Raw genomic sequence first — 25,648 nt, 5'->3', positions numbered from 1 at the left:
AAAGAAATATATACATATATATAAAATACAGAAATATAAATTTTAAGTTTTGATTTACCTATTTTTATTGAAGTGTGGTTGATTTACAATGTTGTGTTAGTTTCAGGTTTATAGCAAAGTGATTCTCACACCCACACACACACACATACACATATTCTTTTTCAGATTCTTTTCCATTATAGGTTATCACAAGACACTGAATATAATTCCCTGTACTATACAGTGGGTCCTTATTTATCTATTTTGTAATAGTAGTGTGTATCTATTAATTCCAGACTCCTAATTAATCCCCCCTTTCCACTTTGTTAACCATAAATTTGTTTTCTATGTCTGTGAGTCTGTTTCTGTGTTGTAAATAGGTTCAGTTGTATTATTAAGATTCCATATATAAGTGATATTTGTCTTTGTCTGACATTTCACTCAGTATGATAATCTCTAAGTCTATCCGTGTTGTTACAAATGGCATTATTTCACTCTTTTTATGACTGAGTAATATTCCATTGTATACATGTACCATATTTTCTCTGTCAATAGACCTTTAGGTTGCCTCCATGTCTTGGCTATTATAAATAGTGCCGCTATGAACATTGGAGTGAATGTATCTTTTTGAATTAGAGTTTTCCTCTTTTCCAGATATGCCCAGGAGTAGGATTGTTGGATCATATGGCAACTCTATTTTTAGTTTTTAAGGAACCTCTATACTGTTTTCCATAGTGGCTGTACTGGTTTACATTCCCACCAGCATGATAGGAGGGTTCCCTTTCCTCTGCACCCTCTCCAGCATAAAATTCTCCATTATTTTAAGTGCTAACAAGGATAAGGTCATGGTACTAAAGGCATGTAAGAAAGAAAGGAAGAAAAGGACATCTAAGGGGAAAAAAAAAAAAGACATTTCTATAGTTACTCATGTCAAAAGAGGTTGTTGATAAGATGACCTTTGTGGATGTTATCATCTCTGTCTCTGTCTCTGTCTCTCTCTCTCTCTCACACACATACACACACACACACACCGGTCTTTTAGTTCGTGGCTTGTGTTAGTTCAGGTTCTCAGAGAAGAAGATGCCGAGACAGTAAAACGTGCATGAGATGTGTACAGAATGTGCCCATGGAGGATAAAGAGCAGGGAGCCCAAGAAGGCATCCACAGCCTTCAGACCATGCTGGTGTCTGACACCTGTAGGAGAGGGAAGGAGAGAGAATGGGCAGGGAACACCTTGGGTTACAGCCAGAGTTGCCACATGTGTGAGGTCACAGTCACAGGGGGGCAAAAGGGTATCGGGGTGCTCAGGGGGTCACCTGCTTCCACATGTACCCTTCCTCCCTGTCCCCACTCTATAAAAGTAGCTGTCATTCCTCCTGCTGGTGATGGCAATGCCTTTTCTCATTGGTTGGTACCTGGTCACAGGGAGTCCAGAATGCCCTGGAATCTGAGTTTCAGTTCAATGGAACCTGGCTGTCTCCCTTGGCAAGAATTGCCCCTTTGGGACTAGGATCTCCAAAACTGCAGAGTCCAGAACCGCAGAGATAAGTCCCATGGGGGGCCTTAGGGGGTGATGGCAAGTAGGGCCACTACCTCTTCCACTCCTTGGTTCCCAACATGTTCCCAAAGCCAATGAGGACATGCATCCTGAAAGATGGTGCCCCATCCTTTCAGATGGTTGATGGTACTTCTGCTGTGTCTTGGTTATTATAGTCCTGTTGTGAGGCTGGTTTTCTCTGGAAGTCTAGGGTATGATACAATCAATGGTTCCATGATCAGGGACCCACTCTGATCACGTGGTTGGATATTGGTGCACAGGATTCCATACCTGTGTATCCCACCTTGTATAAGCTCCTAGATCAGGGATCCTCAATCTTTTTGGCCTCAGGGACCAGATTCATGGAAGACAGTTTTCCAGACTGTGTGTTGGAGAGATGATTTCCAGATGCTTCAAGTGAGTTACATTTTTTGTACACTTTATTTTTGTTATTATTACATCAGCTCCATCCCAGATCATCAGGCATTAGATCTGGGAATTGAGGACCCTTGTCCTAGAGAGGAGTGGTGTCTGAGTCCCTGTGAACAGGAAAATCAAACTCTTACCTGGAATGGTAGGGCTTTCCTGGCAGCTCAGCTGGTAAAGAACCCACCTGTAATGCAGGAGACCCTGGTTTGATCCCCGGGTCAGGAAGATCCCTTGGAAAAGGGAACAACTACCCACTCCAGTATTCTTGCCTGGCGAATTTCATGGACAGAGGAGCCTGTCAATGGGGTCACAAAGTCGGATATGACTGAGTCACGTTCACTTTCTTTTACTTACCTGGAATGATATCTGTCATTATAAGGCATGACACAAATACCACACAGTCATTTGAACAGGGAAAGTTTAATGTAAAGAATCATTAACCACAGCAAAGGATTGGCTAGTAGGAAGTAAACAGAACTTTAAAGAATGCAGGAGTAGTAGAAGAACTGGCTGTGACTGGGCTGATAGGAAGAGAAGAGCTTCTCCCACCCTTTCACCCAAGGCTGACAGACCCTGTTGGGAGGGGATAGCTCTGGTTCACTGGATGGCTGAGAAGTCACTAGTCATCTGTGGTGCTTTGCTGGTGGAATTTGCTAGAAATCTGCCCTCTGGAATTCGCTTGAAACTTGCCCTTTAGGGTGCCAAGGCAGCTGCTGCTATTGCTGACCCAAGTGCATTGCTGACTGGGGGCTGCCAGGTAATCAGCAGTACAGGAAGCACTGAACTGGGAAGCAAAACCCTTTCCCTTGTGCAGTGTCTCTCCATCGAAGTTTCAGCACTCGCTGGCAAAGGAGAGGCTATTTAAAAGGCCTAGATACATTTCCACAGAGCTGAGAAGCAGTACATCCATAAACGTCAAGACAGCCCTTTCCAAAAGAAGTTTTGCTCAGTCCACAGCTGTCATGTCAGTCCACAAGTCTTTTAGTTGGGTCTCTTTGATTTTCTAGTGGCTCAGACAGTAAAAATCACTGCAGGTGGTGACTGCAACCATGAAATTAAAAGACGCTTGCTCCTTGGAAGAAAAGCTATGACTAACCTAGTCAGAGTATTAAAAAGCAGAGACATTACTTTGCCAACAAAGGTCCACATAGTTAAAGCTATGGTTTTTCCAGTAGTCATGTATGGATGTGAGAGTTGGACCATAAAGAAGGCTGAGCACCGAAGAATTGATGCTTTTGAACTGTGGTGTTGGAGAAGACTCTTAAGAGTCCCTTGGACTGCAAGGAGCTCAAACCAGTCAATCCGAAAGAAAATCAATCCTGAATAGTCATTGGAAGGACTGATGCTGAGGCTGAAGCTCCAATACTTTGGCTGCGTGATGTGAAGAGCTGACTCATTAGAAAAGACCTCGATGCTGGGAAAGATTGAAGGCAGGAGGAGAAGGGGACGACAAAGGACAAGATGGTTGGATGGCATCACCAACTCTGTGGACATGAGTTTGAGCAAGCTCCAGGAGATGTTGAAGGACAGGGAAGCCTGGCATGCTGCAGTCCATGGGGTCGCAAATAGTTGGACATCACTGAGCGACTGAACTGAACTGATGATAGTTGTGAAAACCTATTATTACAAAGAGTCGGACACGACTGAGTGACTGAACAACAACAGATGGTAAAGAATCTGCCTGCAGTGTGAGAGACCTGGGTTCAATCCCTGGATTGGGAAGATGCCCTGGAGAAGGAAATGGCAACCCACTCCAGTATTCTTGCTTGGAGAATTCCATGGACATAAGAGCCTGACAGGCTATAGTCCATGGGCTTGCAAAGAGTCAGACACAACTGAGTAACTAACACATATATACTTTGATTTCCAATGGAATACAGACACACTTCAAAACTCCCCTTTTAAAAGCCTTTTAAAAATCAGACACTGTGTTCTTAAGATAAAAGCCTACAAAAAGAGGCCATCTTTGTTTCATGTCAACATTAAAATTAGAGTACTAAATACAACTGATAATTTAAAAGCTTAAGATATGAGGAAAGTGTATCAGCTCTATAGTCCTGGAAGCAAACTTTATGTTCACCAATACACCCCCATCATTTGAATCTCTATTCATGTCATGTTCCTTCTTATCTGTATCAAAACTCATACTGAGCAATGAGTTATGGGTTGCAAAAGAGGATTTCTTTTTGCACCTCTCTGTAAGTCTTTGTCTACAAATTGAAAACAAACACAAGTGCTATCCCATTTGTTTTTAACACTACCAGGTGCTTGGCTCGAAAGTGTCCCCTTGTGGTGAATGCTGGAACAACCATCCTGTCTGAGCAGCACCTTTTTGGGTTTCTAAGATCTGGCTGCAGAGCTTCCACTTGAGCTGTGGTTTCCTCTCTTAGGATTGCTTCTCCACTCCTAGTTTACAAGGGTTCCACTTCACCAAGTGGCTGTTCATTGAAATAAGAAGAAAGGTTTGAAACCATATTCAAAAAAGTCGTATTAGATCAAAAGCTAGTGATTCAATCACTAGCTAGCGTGTTAGATCAAAAGCTAGCCCTTGTTTTGAGACAGTCATCTAAAGGGATACTTATCTCCAGTTATCTTAAGGGATATTTTTAATCTTGTGGACAACACTGTTTATGACTTGTATGGCAACTAAATCCATCTGTTGGTTAGCCCAGTCATGTCCCTCTGAGTAAGAGGCATGCCTGCCCTCTGCCCTAGTAGGAGTTCAGATTGTGGGGGCCTGCCAGGTCCTGATGCTTTCATCATCAGCACTGCATTCCTGGGGAATCTCCTGATTCCCCCTCTGCCCTCTCACCTGGTTCTGTGGCCTCCAAACCTACTCTCCTGGAGGCTGTCAGTTCTCTAAAAGGAAACATTTCGAAAGTCCCTTCTGATTGAAGCCACTTAGCTGAGGTTGCTATTAAGTGAAAGTGTTAGTCGCTCAGTCGTGTCCGACTCCGTGTGACCCCATGGACTGTAGCCCGCCAGGGTCCTCTGTCGAGGGAATTCTCCAGGCAAGAGTACTGGAGTGGCTGGCCATTTCCTTCTCCAGGGGATCTTCCCGACCCAGGAATTGAACTTGAGTCTCCTGCATTGGCAGACAGGTTCTTCAGGCATTAGAAGCAGGTTCTTTACCAGCCACCAAGGAAGCCCTGAGGTTATTAATAACTTTTATGCTTATTGTATCCTTGTATTCTCTCCCCCTTCTTATTTTGTCCTTTACTGTCCATCTCTTCAGAGTGCTTGGTGGGTTCTCTTTCCATGAGTTATGGATTTTAGAGTCTCCTGGAGTCCCAACTGCCTGGGTTCAAATCCTAGCTTCCACCACTTAATTACTCTGGTGACAGCTTTGAGATAATTGAGGAATTTGAATGTGGATTGGGTCTTAGTAGGCAATGTCAAATTATTACTGGTCATTTTGTTAGATTTGCTAATGGCATGGTAGTTACATTTTTTAAAAAATGCCTTTACCTTTTAGGGAAGAAATGTTGGTTTTGGGATTTGCCTTAAAATACTCCAGTTTAGGGAAAAAATGGTGGTGGGGAGGCAGGAAGCAGATGAAACAACATTGGAAGCACGGTAGTAATTGTTAAAGCAAGGTGACAGATACTCTATATGCTATATATGTATATATATACACATATATGTATATACAGTATATGGCTGATCCTACTATTCTCTCTGTGTTTGGATAAGTTCAGAAATTCCCCAAATAAAAAATTGTATACAGATGACCTTATTTGCAAGGCAGAAATAGAGACACAGATGTAGGGAACAAACGTATGGACACCAAGCGGGGAAAGAAAGGTGGGATTAATTGGGAGATTGGGATTGACATATACACACTTAATACTATGTATAAGGTGGCTCAGTGGTAAAGAGTCTGCCTGCAATGCAGGAGACCTGGGTTCGATCCCTGAGTCTGGAAGATCCCCTGGAGGAGGGCATGGCAAACCACTCCAATATTCTTGCCTGGAGAATCCCATGGACAGAGGAGTGTGGCAGGCTACAGTCATGGGGTCGCAGAGTCAGACATGACTGAAGGGACTCAGCATGCACGCGTGCATAAATTAGATAACTAATGGGAACCTACTGCATAGCATAGGAAACTACTCAGTGTTGACCTAAATAAGAAGAATATCCAGAAAAGGGGATATATGTATGCATATGGCTGATTCACTTTGCTGTACAGTAGAAACTAACACAACATTGTAAAGCAATTATGCTCCAATAAAATTTTAAAATAAACACAATTACAAAATAAAAATGATCTCATTAATTACTTGGATAGAGGGTAACACGAGCAAGAGTTAGTTGGTTATAAATAAGGGTTATTTGGGAGAAACAGGAGGACTTTTCACTGGACAGCTAGTGGTTTATGTGACAGAGGACATGGGAGACCAGGTTCCAAATGGAGTATGTATTTGGTGATACAAAGCCATTGCTTCTTAAACTGAATTCTGCCCTGTAGACCTTGGATGTAACCCATCCAAGCTCCTGGCCAGCCTCCCACACTGGCTTAGTCAACATGGCCAGTTAGTTCTAGTACAAGCCAGTTGAGGAGACATGGAGGGTTGCAAGTGATGGACTCTAGTCCATCTGATATTCTGATAACACTGATATACCTGAGTTCATATATTTGAATGGGGACATGATGTCCAGTTGGTAAATATGGAAAAACTCAAATCAGCAAAGTAAAAACAATATTCCTGGTTTCTCTTGCATATTTTGATTCATTCCATTTCTTTTTTCATCTGTCCTGACTGAATCACACATTTATTTAGAGTTTGTAGTTCTAAGTATGACTCAACAGAATCACCTTCTTTCAAATGCTACTAATTATCATGGACTTAAATAGCAAAGACATTTTAAAAAGACATTTCTATGGGTGATTCAGAGTAGATGTTAATCAGAATTCCTTACCCTGTAATTTTAACACTCTGAATTAAGAGCTATATATCAAATCTTTGCTTTGGTAGGTTTCTTCAGCTTCTTCTTTAACCAAGAAGTATAGTCTATTTCTTCCTGCAAAAAGATTCACTTGTGAGGCATTGAGTGTGGATTTGGGGTTAGTGGGATTGACTGTGGCAAGAAGGGAAAAGAGATGGAGCAGCCTTCTCTTCTCCATTGTTGAGATGGAGATTAGGGGACCTCAGAGGGTGGCTACCTTTATCTGATTCTTACTAATTAGTTCTTACTATTTCATTTGGAGGAATGAAACTAGAGAGATTTTAGTAGATACAGAAGAGTACATTTTGCTGAACGAGCAAAGTGTGTGTGTGTGTGTGTGTGTGTGTGTGTGTGTGTGTGTGTAGGAATGGGCCTTGTAGTTGGCTTTTGAGCTCAAATTGGAGAATAAAAAATACATTGCCCACCAAGTTAAACTACAGAATCACTAATGATGAATAATAATAACTAGCATTTATGGAGTGATTACTATATGCCAGACAATGCCAAGCACCTTCCATGAATGATCTTATTTTAACCATACAAAAACCATGTGAGGTAGGTTTCATCAGTAACAGTATTTTACAATGAGGAAACTGGCATAAACAATCAAGTAACTTGTTTAAGATCTCAGTTAGCAAATGGCAGTAGAATTTGAATTAAAGGAGTTTAGCATTAGAGCCTGTGACCAATGCCATATACTGAGAATGACCAAAACCAAGACATCAAGAAATAATTTTTGAAATAAAATTTTGAAAAAATTTTAATGGAACTATTTGAACACGTGTTAAAGTAAAGAGAATAATATCATCATGCCTCAACCCAGTTTTAATAATGATCTATATTTTTCCAAAATTTTCTCTCTCCTACTTGATTTTTAGGGCAAATTTCAAATGTCCTGTCATTTCTCAGAAAGTTAATTTTAATCTAATTGAAAATATTAATGGGAACAGAAAAACATAGATCACTCTCAAAAGAGGAACAGTGATTCACCATGACAGCATAAGAGAAACCCATGTGGCCACCAACAGTAGTGCTCACCTACCACTGGCCGTAAGGCACACGCCCCCTCCTTGGGCTGCAAATGTTTGCTTAACTCGGCATCTTGCTTGGTGTATACATCCCTCTTTTGCAGAAAGATACATCAGACTCTCAGTGCTAAATTAAACCACTTCCCTTTCCTCCAAAACCATGTCCAAAAATAAATAAATTTTGATTTTCTGGACAGCTTTGCTAAAGGGAACTAATGGACTGGTCTGGCGCATAGGAATTTTCAGCCAGCTTGAGAGTTGTGTGTAAGTCTAGGCCACATCCTTCAACTTCTGGTGAGTTTGTGAGCATGACTCAGCATCCCTGAATTCTTTGAACTCTGGAGAGACAGATACAAGTTTGAGTTTCTAGACCTGCAAACAGGTTTGTTGCTAGACCTGGAATGCCAACCTCTGGGCAGTGGGAAGTGTTCATCACACTTCCTGCCTGGTTTTAATCATTTGCCTTGTCTGCTCTAACTTAGCAGCCTCAATCCATTTTTTTTTTTTTTTTTTAGTATTTATTTATTTATTATTTGGCTGCATCAGGTCTTAGTTGTGGCACATGGGATCTTTTATTGCATCACACAGACTCTCTAGTTGTAGTGCATGGATTTAGTTGCTCTGCAGTATGTGGGATCTTAGTTCCCTGACCAGGGATTGAACCCGTGTCTCCTGCATTAAAAGTCGGATTCTTAACCACTGGGCCACAGGGAATTCCCCCAATCCTTCTTTATATCACCTTCCATGAAACTATCTGAGTCCTTTTATTTTAAAAGTAAATAATTAAGAACATGACATGTCCTTTTGATTGTATTACTATCTTAATTAGAATTGCTATTTGTAAATATTGAGTGGTCTATATAGTTCTATATACTGATAGGGAAAATAATCAGAAATAGAATTCTCTTTCTCTCTCAGGTAGATAAATCGATCTTTGTTTTTCTCCTCTTTTTAAAATGTGGCCATATATATTATATGGAGAAGGAAATGGCAACCCACTCCAGGATTTTTGCCTGGAAAAACCCATGGACAGTGGATCCTAGTGGGCTACAGTCCATGGGGTCACAAGAGTCAGACATGACTTAGCAACTAAATCACCACCACCATATATATATTTTTAATATAATATAATTAATTATAGTATATATATATAATATAGCTTGCCATTTTACCCATTTCTAGGTATATGATCTTTATTTTACTCATAGGCAACCCTAAGGTAGAATTCCAATTTCTCGAATAACTGAGGATAAATTCAAATATATATTACATTGATGGTATACAAATACAAATTTTCAAACTTCAAGTATGTTTGAGAAAATATCTAGAATATAGAAAGATCAAGTAGAATTAAGTTAATATACAATAACTGGGAAAACATCAAGATATGACATTTAAATCCTGCCTAGAAAGATCAAGTAGAAACTTTGCTGTTGATTTGTATATATTTTTGAATTGTCTAAGTTTTTTGGAGTCAATTCATAAAAGGCATCTTTGGTTTACAAACAACACACTTCAAATGTAGTTTATTTCAATCTAAAGCATGTTTTATATTTACATGAAATTTTAGCTAGTTAGTTTTAGTGAGAGATATAAATTCTTGTATGGAATTCAAAATGCCATGCTTCAAATTTTAAATTTTTAGCATGAAGAAGTTGTACTGAAGAAAAAATAAAGAACATTGCATTCTTGAAAATTCAGGTAAACATTAAAATTTTAAATTTCATTATATAGTACGTTTTAAATGTGTTTTGAAATTTAGAAAGCATTTTATACAAAATCTTCAAATTTGGAAAGCTTTAGAAAAACAATGAAATTTATAAGTGGTTGTTTTTTCAGAGAGGATGGGAGACGGGATAGCTGATTTGACTCTCACTTGTGTAGAACATGAACTTTTGCTATTTCTTGTTTTCCAGATACCAAACACATTAAAGGAAAACAATCAGATGCATTTATTCATGTTTTACCAATAAAAGATGAATGATTTTCATGAAGTATTTTTAAAAATTGTTTGTTTGGAGTATGCGTTTCCAAATCATTCTGGAGATTCTAAAATCTCTGAACATTATTTTTTATTTCAACAAATTTTTGAGGCTGTGTGAATCACAATATTTCAAGCTCCTTTTGAAGGAAAATACCCTTTAGTTGTAAATAGAAATTACTTGTCACATTTAAATGAGTTGCTTATAGTTATACATAATTTTGATTTATTCAGTGTCTGCTTGACTAGGATGCTTGATTTTAAAAACAAATAGTAGTATCTGACTTGCCTTGTGTAATCTAGATTTACTTTGAGGACAGATTTTGAAGAAAGCTGAGTGCCGAAGAATTGATGCTTTTGAACTGTGGTGTTGGAGAAGACTCTTGAGAGTCCCTTGGACTGCAAGGAGATCCAATCAATCCATCCTAAAAGAGATCAATCCTGGGTGTTCATTGGAAGGTCTGATGTTGAAGTTGAAACTCCAATACTTTGGCCACCTCATGCGAAGGGTTGACTCATTGGAAAAGACCCTAATGCTGGGTAGGATTGGGGGCGGGAGAAGAAGGGGACGACAGAGGATGAGATGGTTGGATGGCATCACCGACTCGATGGACATGGGTTTGGGTAGACTCTGGGAGTTGGTGATGGACAGAGAGGCCTGGCATGCTGCAATTCATGGGGTCTCAAAGAGTCGGACATGACTGAGCGACTGAACTGAACTGAACTAACAACATTTTGATAATACCTAGTTACTCAGAAGGGGCTTCCCCCGTGGCTCAGTGGTAAAAAATCTGCTTGTCAGTGCAGGAGACTCAGGGTTTGATCCCTGGGTCTGGAAGATCCCCTGGAGAAGAAAATGGTAACCTGTTCCAGTATTCTTGTCTGGGAAATTTCATGGACAGAGGAGCCTAGCTGGCTGCAGTCCATGAGGTCGCCAAGAGTCTGACATGACTTAGCGACTAAACAAGTTACTCGAAAGTGAAGGCTCCTGCAGTAGAGGGTTAGTTTTAATATAACACACTGCTTCCAAAGAAGAGGTTTTTTTTAAAAACAAATTTTTAAAAAATGGAGGTGAAATTGACATAAAATTAACAATTTTTAAATGAACAATTCAGTGGCATTTAGTATGTCCATGTGTTCTGAAACCACCACCTCTATCTAGTCCCAAAATATTCCCAAAGGGGAACTTCATAAAGCAGTTGCTCTGCATTTCCCCTCCCTACAGCCCTGGCAACAATCAGGCAGAGTTCTGTCCCTATGGATTTACCCATTCTGGTATATGTCATGTATATAGAATTGTACAATATGTGATCCTTGGTGTCTAGCTTTTTTCATGTACCATAATGCTTTTGAGGTTCATCCAAATAGTAGCATATGTTTTTAATCAATTTATGTAGGTGAGACTGCCTCCACTGTTGGACAGAATTCTCTTGACCTTATTTCTAAAATGTTCCTTCTTAAGAGCAAAAGGCTTTGTGATAATGCCTAGAGAACTTAACATGTTTACTACAGTTTACTACAGTAACTACAGTTACTACAATAAAAGGAGGAAGAAAATAAAGATCAGCCTATCTTACTCTGAAGTAATCTGATACAAGAATTCCTGGCATTTACAGAGGAAGGAAATTCTGAGCTCCTGGAATGACCAGGGGGATGAATTTAGGTCTTGGGGTTGCCAAGCAATGGATGCTATGATGTGCCACCCAGATCTTCCTCAGGAATAAAGGAGTTACTGGGGCAGCTACTAGTGCTGCCAGCAGTCAGCCCTCAGCAGCTACCAGCCCCCTGCCAGCCAATCTCTGCTGGGGAGCTGCCCTAGCCAAGGTCATGTTGCCTTTCCAGGTGGCCCTCATCCAGAGGTTGATATCATGGAGGTAGAAAGGCTCAGCCCTCTTGTACCAACACAGAACACCTCAGCCGTGAAGTCCCCATAGAGCTGGCTGAGACCCAGCCCTGCTCCCTTTTCTTCCCTTCCGTTCCATGAGTGTGCCTCACTAAGCCTCCTATACCTCTGAGTACTCCCAGCTAGACCTCCTGTAAGACATGTGCTCTCCACTGTTTGTTGTTTAGTCCCTAAGTCATGTCAGATTCTTTGCAACCCCACGGACTGTAGCCCGCCAGGTTCCTCTGTCTGTGGCATTTTTCAGGCAAGAATACTGGCGTGGGTTGCCATTTCCTTCTCCAGGGGATTTTCCTGACCCAGGGATGGAACCCGTATCTCCTGCATTGGCAGGTAGATTCTTAACCACTGAGCTATCTGGGAAGCCCTGTGCTTTCCATTACGCCTCCTGTAAACCCTGAGTGATTCCTGCTAATCTTCTGTAAACTCACTCCATCTCAAGAGTCTGCTTCCCTGGAAACCCAATGTATAGTCCCAAATTTTGCATGGTTCCATGAGGCATTCCAGTGGAGGAATGAAGGCAGGCACCTTCTCTAAGCTGAAAAGCTTAGCTTTTTCCTACTGGAGACTTGCTATTGTACCGGAGATCATCTCTCCAAGTTAAAATCGTTTCTCTTTTCAACGTCTTTAAAGCAACCTCTCTTCTGGATATTGGATGGAGAGCAGTTAAGGATTTTTCTTTATTTGTTAAGTCTTATTTGAAAGTTTAGTTGCTCAGTCGTGTCTGACGCTTTGCAACCCCATGGACTGTAGCTCACCAGGCTCCTCTGTCCACGGGATTTTCCAGGCAAGAGTACTGGAGTGGGTTGCCATTTCCTTCTCCAGAGGATCTTCCTGACCCAGGGATCAAACCCGGGTTTCCCACAGTGTAGTCAGACGCTTTACCGTCTGGGCCACGAGGGAAATCAAAAGTCTTATCTGAGTTGGACTATAAAGAAAACTGAGCGCCGAAGAATTGATGCTTTTGAACTGTGGTGTTGGAGAATACTCTTAAGAGTCCCTTGGACAGCAAGGAGATCCAACCAATCCATTCTAAAGGAAATCAGTCCTGAATATTCATTGAAAGGACTGATGCTGAAGCTGAAACTCCAATACTTTGGCCACCTGATGTGAAGAACTGACTCATTAGAAAAGACCCTGATGCTGGGGAAGACTGAAGGCAGGAGGAGAAGGGGGTGACAGAGGCTGAGATGGTTAGATGACATCACCGACTCAATGGACATCAGTTTGGGCAAGCTCTGGGAGTTGGTAATGGACAGGGAGACCTGGTGTGCTGCAGTCCATGGGGTCTCTAGAGTTGGACACGACTGAGCGACTGAACTGATTTCCCATGGAAATCATTCTCCCACCTGGCCAAGATATGCATGTTCAAGGGTTCTTTCGCCTTGTCAAGGACCTCAGTGGTGCTAGGAATCAGGAAAGGGATATACTCAAATTTGGGGTTAAATTGTTATACAAGTTCCTTATCCTTTTTTTGTGTGTGAGTTAAGTTTTATTTGGGGCAAAATGAGGACTGCAGCCCAGAAGGCAGCAGCTCAGATAGCTCTGAGAGACTGCTCTCAAGCGGCAGTGGGAGAAAGACAATATATAAGGATTTGGGGGAAGTAGTAGTAGTAGTAGTAGTAGTTTAGTCGGTAAGTCATGTCCGACTCTTGCGACCCCATGGACTGTAGCCCACCAGGCTCCTCTGTCCATGGGATTCTCCAGGCAAGAATACTGGAGTGGATTGCCATTGCCTTCTCCAGGGGAAGTTCCTCATCTTTATAATACACTTTCTAGAGGCAGGAAACCATCAACATTTAATATGACCTGGGCAAGGATGGGTCTCCCTTTAACTAAGGAGTCCTTATGATTAAAGTAGCCTATGGACAAAAAAACAAAAACAGGACAACTTATCCTCTTATAGGGTGTATAGGAAAGATGTACACGGAGGGTGGCTCTATGTAAAACCCTTGCCTGAAGTGACGAACACCTTTCTAGATTGGAACAGCTCAGGCAGAGCTGATGTGGGGTTCAGCAAGGGAAGGGAAAGTGGAGTTTACAGACTTAAGTAGCAGTCTTTACAGTCATAGGAAAGGACCCTTATGGCTTATACTTAAAAGAGTGTCAACTCCAGCCAAACAGAGCATTAAGCATCTATCAACTTGCTGAGTTTCTGTTTCCTTGTCTGAATACTGGCATATGGTGCTATTCTGTGATGGAGGTGCAGAAGACCACCTCCCTTCAGATACAACTCACTGCCGATGCTCTTCTGGTACCGGCCTCTCTCCTTCCTGCTCCATCCTGTGTGTCCCAGCTTGTCCCCACCCCTGCTCCTCACACTCATACTCAGCCTCCATCTCTATGTAGAACAATGTAGTCCTGTTTTTCCCCCTTTTCTACACCATCTATCAGAGGGAATCTTTGCACAGCCCAACGACCTGTTAACACCTTTCACCAAATGAAGACAGTTCTTCTTTTTTTATTATTGTTAATAGCAGTTTTATTTGTAATAGACAAAAACAGGAAATAACCCAGATATTATCCAACAGAGGAATGGATAAACAAACTGTGATCCATTAAAATAAACAGGAGCAAACTTACTGATACACTTAACAACCCAGATGGATTTTTAGAGAGCTAAGCTCAGTGAGAAAAGCCATTTCCTGAAGGTTACATATTGTGTGATTTCATCTGTATAACATTTTGGGTTTTTTGGCTGCACCTCCACAGCTTGCAGGATCCTAGTTCCTCTGGCAGGGATCGAACTTGTGCCCCCTGCTGTGAAAGCTCAGAGTCCTAACCACTGGTCCACCAGGGAAGTCCTTTATATAACATTTTTGAGATGACAGTTAACACAAGTGGAGTACAGAATAGTGGTTGCCAGAGGTTGATGAGAGGGTGGAGCAGGAAGGAAACAAGTGTGTCTATGAAGGGCAACCTGCAGGATTCTTGAGTCTATGGAAACGTCCTGTATTGAGATGAGCTGTGTCGGTGTCAATATCCTGCTTGGGATATGTGCCACATATTTCCCACAAGATGGGAAAACTCAAGTCTCTCTGTATTATTTCTTATAATTATCTCAAAATAAAAAGTTTAACATAAAAAAACTAAATGAATGAGATTATGACAGATTCTGTATTGGGAAAAAGAGTTGATGTAAGGATAATATTGGGGCAACTGGTAAAGTTTGGATATTGATTGTATATGTTTAAAAATAATGTTGTATTAATGTTAAATTCTTTGAACTTGATAATAATTACACTGGGGTTATATAAGAACATATTTTAGGCCTGGAAGATACATCAGATTATTTAGGGCTGATGAATCTTCATTGCTGCAATTTTATCTTAAATAGGCAAAAAAAAAAAACCCAACTGACAACATATATAGATATAGGGGTGTGTAGGTGTGTATAGAAGAGAAAAATAATAAAGCCAAATGTGCCAAAATGTTCTTCTGGGAAATTGTATGCATACCTTTGAATCTATGTCTTCCAGCTGTTTCAAAGATAGATTTATTAAAGTTGGTAAAGTGCAAAATAAAATATTAAAATGCAAAACCCAAAGCACTTCCACCTTAATCATTTACCTATGTTACTCCTTTTATATAAGTCAAGAAATATATGTAATAGCCTCTGCTCTTTTCTGTGGTTTTCAAGCTAACAAATCAAGTAGCAATGGTTAATAAGATCAAATGAAAGATTAAAAGAGCAATCAGTGCTGTTTGGCCCATGCAAGTCAAGAGAAGAGAGGACTTATTGCTCACTTGAGCAGTGCCCTCATAGGTTTAGAGTTTAGCCTTGCGCCAGTTTAAACCTCCAAATTGAATACTACAATTCAATTGGCCCTTAAAGATCCAAGTCTACACAGGCATTGGAGCTGCTACAACTTTCCTCTGTTAAGTGGTAACTTTCTAAGCTATGTCAGATCCTTAGCCCCATCTCCAGAGAAACTGTAGTTCATTTACAACAGAAGCCCACAAGGTGGCAGCATGGAGAATTACAGGGGGTTTATTACGCAACCTTCATGGGGAAATTTCAGTTCAGTTCAGTTCAGTCGCTCAGTCCTGTCCAACTCTTTGCGACCCCATGGACTGCAGCATGCCAGGCTTCCCTGCCCATCACCAACTCCCAGAGCTTGCTCAAACTTATGTCCATTGAGTCGGTGATGCCATCCAACTATCTCATCCTCTGTTGTCCCCTTCTCCTCCTGCCTTCAATCTTTCCTAGCATTAGGGTCTTTTCCAATGAGTCACTTCTTCAAAATCAAGTGGCCAAAGTATTGGAACTTCAGCTTCAACATCAGTCCTTCCAATGATTATTCAGGACTGATGGGGAGATTTACCTAGTCCTTTTACAGTGGTAGAACTAGTGTGGAAAAGTTGCAGAGTTCTGGTCTGTTTGTATATGTATCTCTGTGAGTGTTGTGGAGGAAGAGGTAATATAAATGAATGGGAAGCTGAAGACTCATTGGCATAAATTTGGTTGTCTATTAACACTCATATTGGTAGGATCTGGGTTTAAGTAGGGGCAAACTTTCAGGTGCCTTTCATAGCAAATATGAATGGTGGTCATGTTTTCTCCATGACTATAGTTTTTGATGCGTGTCTTATACAACTTTGTGTCACCTTGTGTATAGCAGATGTTTAATAAGTGTTTATTTATTTTTTGGTGCATCAGGCTGCCTCCCTTCATTCAGATAAAATAGTTGTATGTTTTGATGAATGTAACAACCACCCTCCAGTTTATTACACCTACAAGACAGTGATTAACGCTGCTTCAGAATTGTCAAATTTTCTGCTATTGAAAAGTGAAAGTGTTAGTCACTCAGTCGTGTCCAGTTCTTTGCGACCCATGGACTGTAGCCCGCTAGGCTCCTCTGTCTATGGAATTCTCCAGGCAAAAATACTGGAATGGGTAGCCAATCCCTTCTCCAGAGGATCTTCCTGACCCAGGGATTAAACCCCGGTCTCTTGCATTACAGGCAGATTCTTTACCATCCGAGCCACAAACACTGATAAATGTTTATTAAGGTGAATTTAATTGGATTAGAATAATTGTGGCATGATGGAAAGGTCTGGGTTTATGCTTAACTTTAGTTAGGTGGAATATAGAGAGATTTTAGAAAATATAGAATTCTTCGGATTGTAGGCGTAGATGGTCTTCCAGAGGTGGGAAAAGGTCTGATTCTAGATTACATCTGAAGATATGAGAATTGAAGCTGCTCTGGGTATCTGAAAAGTGTTTATTGTAGCAGGATAGTTAGTATGACAGTAGAGTTAGATAAATGTACAGTTAGATGTGGGAATATAGTTACAGTGGGGGTATTGTTAGAAAAAGTAGTAGTAAAGTCGCTCAGTCGTGTCTGACTCTTCGAAACCCCACGAACTGCAGCCTACCAGGCTCCTCCGTCCATGGGATTTTCCAGGCAAGAGTACGGGAGTGGGTTGCCGTTGTTAGAAGGAGCAGTATAATAAGCTATGGGAACATAGTTGGGTATAGCAAGGGTAGCTAGCTGTGGGAGCATAGTTAGTAAAGACGGAGAAGGCGATGGCACCCCTCTCCAGTACTCTTGCCTGGAAAATCCCATGGATGGAGGAGCCTGGTAGGCTGCAGTCCATGGGGTCCAGAAGAGGCGGACATGACTGAGCAACTTCACTTTCACTTTTCACTTTCATGCATTGGAGAAGGAAATGGCAACCCACTCCAGTGTTTTTGCCTGGAGAATCCCAGGGACGCGGGAGCCTGGTGGGCTGCCATCTATGGGGTCGCACAGAGTTGGACACGACTGAAGCAACTTAGCAGCAGTTAGTAAAGGTATGACAGGATAGTTAGCTATGAGAGCATAGTTAAGCATAGCAGTTAAATATGGGAAGTCAGAAGTGAGGTAAGAAAAGGCACATTGCAAGAATTAAAATGATGGGTGTGTTGGGGCACAGATGAGCAACTTGTTTCATTATTTTCCAGTTTTTGCTTTGTGTAGTGCTCTGAAGATGAGTACTATTTATTTTCCATCTTTGATTTCATAAGAAGTTGAGCACAATGCCATGTTTATAAAGTTGACACTGAATAAGTGCTTCTTGGGCTTCCCTGGTAGCCCAACTGGTAAAGAATCTGCTTGCAATGCAGGAGATCCCAGTTCAGTTGGGGCTTCCCAGGGGGCACAGTGGTAAAGAATCCGCTTGCCAATGCAGGAGCCGCAGGAGACATGGGTTCGATCCTTGGATTGGGAGGGTCCCCTGGAGTAGGAAATGGCAACCCACTCCAGTATTCTTGGCTGGAAAATTCCGTGGATAGAGGAGCCTGGCAGGCTACAGTGCATGGGGTCACGAAGAGTCAGACACGTCTGAGCACACATGTAGCGGTTCAATTCCTGGGTTGGGAAGATCCCCTGGAGAAGGGACAGGCTACCCACTCGAGTATTCTGGAGCTTCCCTGGTGGCTCAGATGGTAAAGAATCCACCTGCAATGCAGGAGACCTGGGTTTGATCTCTGGTCCAGTATTCTTGCCTGGAGAATCCCCATGACAGAGGAGCCTGGCTGGCTACAGTCCATCAAGTGGCAAAGAGTCGGACACGACTGAGTGACTAAGCACAACAGAGCACAAGTGTTTGTTAAATTGGATAAATTTAGGTGGTCACAATTGGCTGTGTAAAGTGATAGGTTAGAAGCTGACTAAAGTACGTATGCTTTATTAACAACAGTGATTATGGCTAGCATTTACAGGGTGCTTCCTATTTTTCATGAAACTGTACTAAGTGCTTTCTGCGTATTATCTCACCTAATCCGGACTGCAGCCACAGGGGTTGATGACATATGTTGTTTTCCCTTGCCAGCATCCATTCCTTTTTTGGTGGCTCCATTTGGTTTTCATTAGGAAACCCTCCCACTCGGCTTACTTTTTCTCTCTCCCCCATTCCTCTTCACTTGAACACTACAAGGTGTACTTGAGACTCAGTAGGTATATTCCTCCCTCTGAAAGAGCATTGGTTCCATTTCAGGCCAATTAAAGTGGGACCTAGGCCTGTGAAGGAGCTCCTAATCTTCTGCTGAGATTATCAGCAGAAAAGATGATGAAATCCAGTGTTACCCAGAGCCTGAGAGTGTCACTAACTCAGAGCCCAGAGAAGACAATGAAGCGTCTTAGTCTGTTTGTGTGTCCGTGTGTCAGTTGCTCAGTCGTGTGCAACTCTTTGTGACCCCAGGGACTGTAGCCCGCCAGGCTCCTCTGTCCATGGGATTCTCCAGGCAAGAATACTGGAGTGGGTTGCCATTCCCTTCTCCACTTAGTCTATTTGGGCTACTGTAACTGAAATTCCACAGACTGGGTGGCTTATAAACAGTTCTAGGGGCTGGAAAAGCCAAGATTAAGGCACCAGTAGATTCAGTGTCTGGTGAGGGCCTGCCTCTTGGTTCATACATAGCTATCCTCTCTCTTTGTCCTTATATGGCAGAAGGAGTGAGGGAGCTCTCTGGGGTCTCTTTTATTGGGTGCATAGTGCTCAGTCATGTCCAACTCTTTGTGACTCTGTGGATTGTAGCCTGCAAGGCTCCTTTGTCCATGAGATTTCCCAGGCAAGAATACTGGAATAAGTTGCCACTTCCTTCTCCAGGAGATCGTCCCAACCCAGGGATCGAACCCACATCTCTTGTGTCTTCTGCATTGACAGGTGGATTCTTTACCATTGTGCCACCTGGGAAGCTCCTTTTATTAGGGCACTAGTCATATTCATGAGTGTGCCATCCTCATGACCTAATCACCTCTCAAAGGCCTCATCTTCAAATTCCATCACATTGGGGCTTAGGTGTCAACATATCAATCAGGGAGAAACACAAACCTTCTGTCTCTAGCAAAGACCAGCCCTTTTTTAAAATCTTTTGATTGCCTGGATCCATTTATGTTTAAAGCTAGCATGACTTCCTGATTTTCAAGTACTTGAGACAGTAAATTTCTTTTTATACTTAAACTAGTCTGAGTGATGTTTCTGTCATTTAAAATTAGTGAACTAAGACCCAAAGGATTATCACAGAGATCACACAAATCTAGACAAAAAAAATATTACATAGAATTGAGACACAGCAGGGTTAGATTCCCTTCACGTTGGGACTGTAAGAATCCAGTTTTCTTGGAGAATCTTTCCTTATGCTTTATACCTTTTTCTAGCTTACTGTGTTTTTATTCTCTCCAAGGGCCTCTTTTTAAAAGGTCTGACGTATTCCTAAGTATGAAGTTATTTTAAAAAGACATTCAACTAAATTTTGAGGAGAGACAAGATGTTTGTTGCTTAGAACTAAAAAGGAACAAAGACTGATTATTAAGGTTTTCTCAGAATATATACATTTGGGAGGAGGGAAGGAAGTGAAACTGACCAGCAAACTATAGCAAATAAAAATAGTTTCAAAATTTAGAAAGTATTATGGGAAACCACAGAGTGATGTAACCGACAAATTCTCAGATAATGGATAATGAATGTTTCTCATCAGAGAGAAGCCAAGTAGAGAAACAGAAATAAAAGTCTCACCTGACTAAATCAAAGTGAACTGTTGTGCTTGGCTTGAAAGAGAACTCTTTAATTCTCTCTCTCCTGTCACAATTACCCTTTTTTGCCTTGCCCTTTAGTTCTGAAAGCAACAGAATCTGATTCTTAGTTACTTAAGCAAAAAAAGAACTACCGATCCACAAGTTATGAAGTAACCCACAGAATGATGGGAAAACTAAATAGCTAGAATGGTCTAGATTTTGGAAAATACAGGACCAGGAATGCTACAGGTATAAATATGTTCATTGCTGTTGGACCTCCTCTTCAAGATGATGTCCCTCAAATAATTCATATCTCAACTTGATTATTTTCCATCTTTGGGTCCTTGCCCTTAAGTTGCAGATTTCAGGGAGAGTGTCTGATTGGTCTATCTTGGTCTCATGCTCATCCCTCATTGGAGATCAGGGACTGAGAGGTGGGGGAAGTGCCTTCACTGTCTGCCTGGCTCATGTAATTGAAAGGGGGGGGGTGTGTTCCCTAAAGGAGAAAAAAGAGGTGGTAACAAAAGGAGGTTTGAGGCACACCGCAGAGGCAGAAACAACAGACCCAACAGGAACCCTTGCCTGGCTTTACCTTGGTGACATCCAGTCCACTCTCTGATGGGACCTTTGCAGAGTCCCATAGAAGGCATGTGGGCTGTCCATCTTGGGCCCCTTGGGGAGGATGATAATGCTGGCCTTGGCTTGGAGTGCTTGTTTGTTTCAGAAGATGTCTTTTTTCTCTAAGGAAGACAATGCTTTTGAAGTCTTTACTGGATTTGGGAAGCTCATTAATAGACTCTTCACAAACTGGCATAATGCAAACTCTGGGTTCATTAGCTCTGTTTCTGTCTTCATACACACATTTATTCAACATTTATTCAATGCTGATTGAGTGTCTACCATGTACCTACATTGTTCTAAAAGTTGTGATACAGCATATGTTTCTATTTATTCTCTGTGATAGGTCTGTACTATTTTAGGTGCTAGAATATTGCAAAGAACAAGCAATATCCCCATCTTCATAAATGGAACCTACATTCTAGTTCACCACTGTATCCTAGTACTGGACTCTATAAATATTTGTTGAATGAATAACTGAATGATACCAACTTGAGCAATGTTGCTGCGAGCATAGTTTTTCTGTGGAATGCTAATTGTATGGTGTTGGAACGCAAGAATTTTTCCCACCCTGCGTATAGTATGCCTTTTTCTCCAACTCTCAGTAAGTTCTTAAAGAAATAGGACTTCAAACTATACTGTTGTTTAGTTGCTCAGTTGTGTCCAGTTCTTGTCTTCAAAGCAAACTCTAGTTTTCTCTGCCATGGAGAAATCTGATACTATAGGATGGCAGTTCTGTCTTGTAACAAGCAGCTGATGGGTCTCTGAGTCACCAGTTGTTCCAGGGGACTGCCCACTCCCACAACATCAGGTGCTCAAGGGCTCTTGGTAAATGTCAGATGTTGCTGCCAGTGGTGGGTGGTGTTGGCATCAACTCAGGCAGGAGGAACAACATAACATCACTCTAAAAAAAGGAAAGCTTGCTGCTCTCCTGCTAATGAAATCTGAAACAGGAAGTGGGGGTGTCAAAATGTGGTCTCAGCTATCTATAAGCTGAAGCTGCAGAGTTTGGTAACATTGTCATTCCTCAAGTTACCAAAAAAAAAAAAAAAACAGGGAAATCATGAAGGTATTTAACTTCTGGGAAGATTAATACTTGAGAACACCAATATAATAATCTTTAGAAAACTAATAAATAGAATATTCACATCTGTTAACCCTGTTGGAGATAATGGCAACACACTCCAGTATTCTTGCCTGGGAAATTCTATGGACGGAGGAGCCTGGGCAGGCTACAGTCCATGGGGTCGCACAGAGTTGGACATGACTGAACAACTAAGCATGGATGCATATTGGTTAAGAAGAATGAGGTAGTATTATGTGTACTAAAAGGCTATATCTCCGAGACATTAAGTGGAAAAAGCTTGCAGGTAGATGACTGCATGCCTTGTATATTAAAACCAAACTCACTACCAAAAATGAGGTAGGGACTCCCCTGTGGTCCAGTGGTTAAGACTCTGCACTTCCACTGCAGGGGGCGAGAGTTTGATCCCTGGTTGGGGAACTAAGATCCCACACGCCTCACAGTGCGGCCAAAAAAGGACAACATACACAATGATGGTACGTATACATTATAGGGAACATACGTGTGTGTATGGGTCCAAAAAAGGTTTGTAGCATAGTGATAATAATGGTTACCCTGAGGAGGCTAGAAAGGAGATAGGACTGTGGATAGTGATCACAGGGAACTTTGTAACATTTCAGTCTTCTAGAGGAATATTTCATTTAAAAGTTTTAACACTTAACATTAATTACAAAAATTAATAGTTGTTAGAGCAAGCAAACACTAGATGTAATCCTTAGTAAGGAAGAGCATTAACCTTCTGATCAAATTTGTTAAAACGGACATAGTTCTATGGCTTTCCAGAAATATCCAGTCTGAAATGGACCACATGAAAGATGCCCACACACTGCAAAGGTACAAATGTGAAAAGAAATACTGTCATATGTCATCCAAGCAGTACGGGCACTGACATTTGCTCAGCAGGCCTTACTATTTGGATTTAGTCGACTGTGTTGAGTTCTACTACTTCCTATAGTACTTTATGGCTTTCCAATGGTCTCCTCTGAGTCTCACGACTCAGCATCTCCATTTCACAAATTAGAAAACTGAGGCTCAGAAAAATTAAGTGGGACTTCCCTGGTGATCCAGTGGTTGAGAACCTGCCTGCTACTGCTGGGGACCTGAGTTTGATCCCTAGTCTGAGAAGATCCCACCTGCTGCAGGGCAACTAAGCTCAAGCGCTACAACTATTCAGCCTGCCCTCTAGAGCCTGTGCTCCATAACAAGAGAAGCCACCAACATGAAAAGACTGCGCACCTCACCTAGAGAGTAGCCCCCACTTTCCACAACTAGAGAAAACCTGCGTGCAGTAATGAAGACCCAGCACAGCCAAAAAGAAATAATAAGTAAATAAAACTTCTTAAAAAAGATGAATTAAGTGACTTGCCTAAAATCAAGGTTAGTAAAGGGCAGAGAACCTGTATTTTCCAAGAACTGAATATTTTCTCTGATTTCTCCATTCTCAACAAATCCAACTTCAGTAGTTAATAAAAGTTGTCAGATGCTAGCTTTCATCTTCTTGCTAGCAGCCCCCTTGGTCCACTTTCTACCTGAACAAAGGTGAGTGAACTCAATCCAACATCCAATTTCAGAAAAAGTTCATCCACCAAAAGGATTGCCCGACTGCCAACAAGTCTGCTATCAAGAATGACAGTCTCCACGCTGGCACAGCTGTAAGGGATCAAGGACACGGTGCTGGATTCGATACCACAGCCCTGTGCTGCCTGGTGACAACTGGCATTCTGTCATTCCTCTTAACCTTTCATGATGGGTCCCTATCCTGTTTCCCCAGCTAAGTCAGAGCTCTAAGGAACCTTCTCTTTTTATCCTTCCTTAACTCTCAGTAGCCAGCCTCTCAATGAATAAGCGCTTGATAAGTTCCTTCGGCCTCATAATGTAGCCAGAACAGGATAAACTTTGATGTAGTAACACACTTTTAAATGAACACACTGCCCATGAGAATTGACACTTCTGGAAATAAACTCTTGCTCTTCTTCCTCGCCTCTTCAAACCTGCCCACCCCACATCCTTCTTTATCACAATCAATAACACAATTCTATTTCACAATTTGTAAGCCCCCAACGTTGGACTCACTCCTGTCTTTCATTTATACTTTATTTCCAATCCATTATAAATCTCATTGGCTCTGCCTTCAAATTCCATTTAGAATCCAGTTATTTCTTCCCACCTCTAGTTGCTTCCTCCCTGGTCTAAATCATGGTCATCTATCACGTGGGTCATTAGGATGGCCTCCACTTGCCTCTTCTAAAACAGTCCTTGTTACCCAGTTTCTTCTCAAGAGAGCAGTCAATGGATCCTATTGCCATCCCTCTACTCAAAAACCACATCTCTCTCTCTACTCAAAAACCTCCAAAAGTTTGCTCAGTCACATGGGACAAAATCCAGAGTTCTTACCACGTCCTAAGAGGCCTTTCGTCCTATCATCTCCTATTACTCTTCCTCCTGGCTCATTCCTTTCTCGGTCACCTGGAACCCCTGCTCTTTCTTGGGCACCCTACTGTTTATTTTCTCTCCTCTGGGGTTTTGCATGCAGCCTTCACTCTCCCAGCAATACTCTTCCCCATGAAACCAGGGCTAGTTTGCTCATCATCTTTAAGTCTTTCCCTAAAGGGGTCACCATGCAGGGAGGCATTCCCTGACCACCCCATTTAAAACTGCAGTGACCACTCCTCTCCCCAGTACACTACACACACACACACACACACACACACACACACACAAACACACACACACACACACACACACACGTCTTCCTGGCACCGCTTATCCCCTTTCCTGTCTTATTTTTCTCCATAGTACACATCACCTTCTAACACACTCAATAATGTATTTCATTTGTCTAACTCCCCTAGTAGAATGTTTGCTCCAAAAAAGTAAGGATTTTTATTTCTTTCATTCATTGCTGTGTCCCCAGAGCCTAGAACATGCCTGGCACATACAGATATTTGATAAACATTTGTTGAATAAACATGATTGACAAAGATGAAAATTCCATAGCATTGGTGGCTGTCTAGGGAAACATACTTTCAGATGTGGCCGGTCAGAGTGTAAACTGGAATTACCTCTTTGGAGGGGAATTTGGCAAGATCCATCAAAAATTAAAAAGGCATCTTACCTATGACCCAGAAATTCAACTGCCAAATAGTTATTCAAAAGATATACATGTCCCAACACATAGATCAAGGATATTTGCTGCAGCATTATTTTAATAACAAAAGGCTGTAATGAACTTAAGTTATTCATCCATCGGGATCTGGTTAAAAAAACATAAGGGCATCAACTACATAAATGCAACTGTTAAGAAATCATAGAGAAGAAGTTCTTCATGTGCTGGTGGGACAATCTCCGTTGTAAACTGAGTGAAAAAAGCCAGGGACAGAAATGTGTGGAGTATGGCACTGAGTATAAAGGAAAAAGGCTGTGTTTGCCTATACTTACACGTTTCCATAAGCATTAAGTGTATATGTGTGAGAGTGTTTTTTAAATCTGGAAAATAGTCAAAAATTCAGTCGCAGCCGACCCTTTGGGACCCCATGGACTGTAGCCCCCCAGGCCCACCTGTCCATGGGATTTCCCGGCAAGAATCCTGGAGTGGGTTGCCATTTCTTCCCCCAGGGGATCTTCCTGACTCAGGAATCCAACCT

At 41.6% G+C, this 25,648-nt stretch overlaps 1 non-coding gene across 1 annotated transcript; it reads right to left on the bottom strand.

The window, feature by feature from the left end:
• Positions 1-4,060: 4,060 nt before the first annotated feature.
• LOC145544022 (small nucleolar RNA SNORA40) lies at positions 4,061-4,183 on the bottom strand. The gene has a single exon (XR_014081247.1). It is a non-coding gene; the product is annotated as a small nucleolar RNA SNORA40 (small nucleolar RNA).
• Positions 4,184-25,648: the final 21,465 nt, after the last annotated feature.

This window comes from Giraffa tippelskirchi, chromosome 3, assembly GCF_054371585.1.
Source record: "Giraffa tippelskirchi isolate mGirTip1 chromosome 3, T2T-mGirTip1v1.2.pri, whole genome shotgun sequence".
Taxonomy (NCBI): domain Eukaryota; kingdom Metazoa; phylum Chordata; class Mammalia; order Artiodactyla; family Giraffidae; genus Giraffa; species Giraffa tippelskirchi.
Note: the sequence above shows the minus strand (reverse complement) of the source record. Positions and strands in the feature narration are given on the sequence as shown.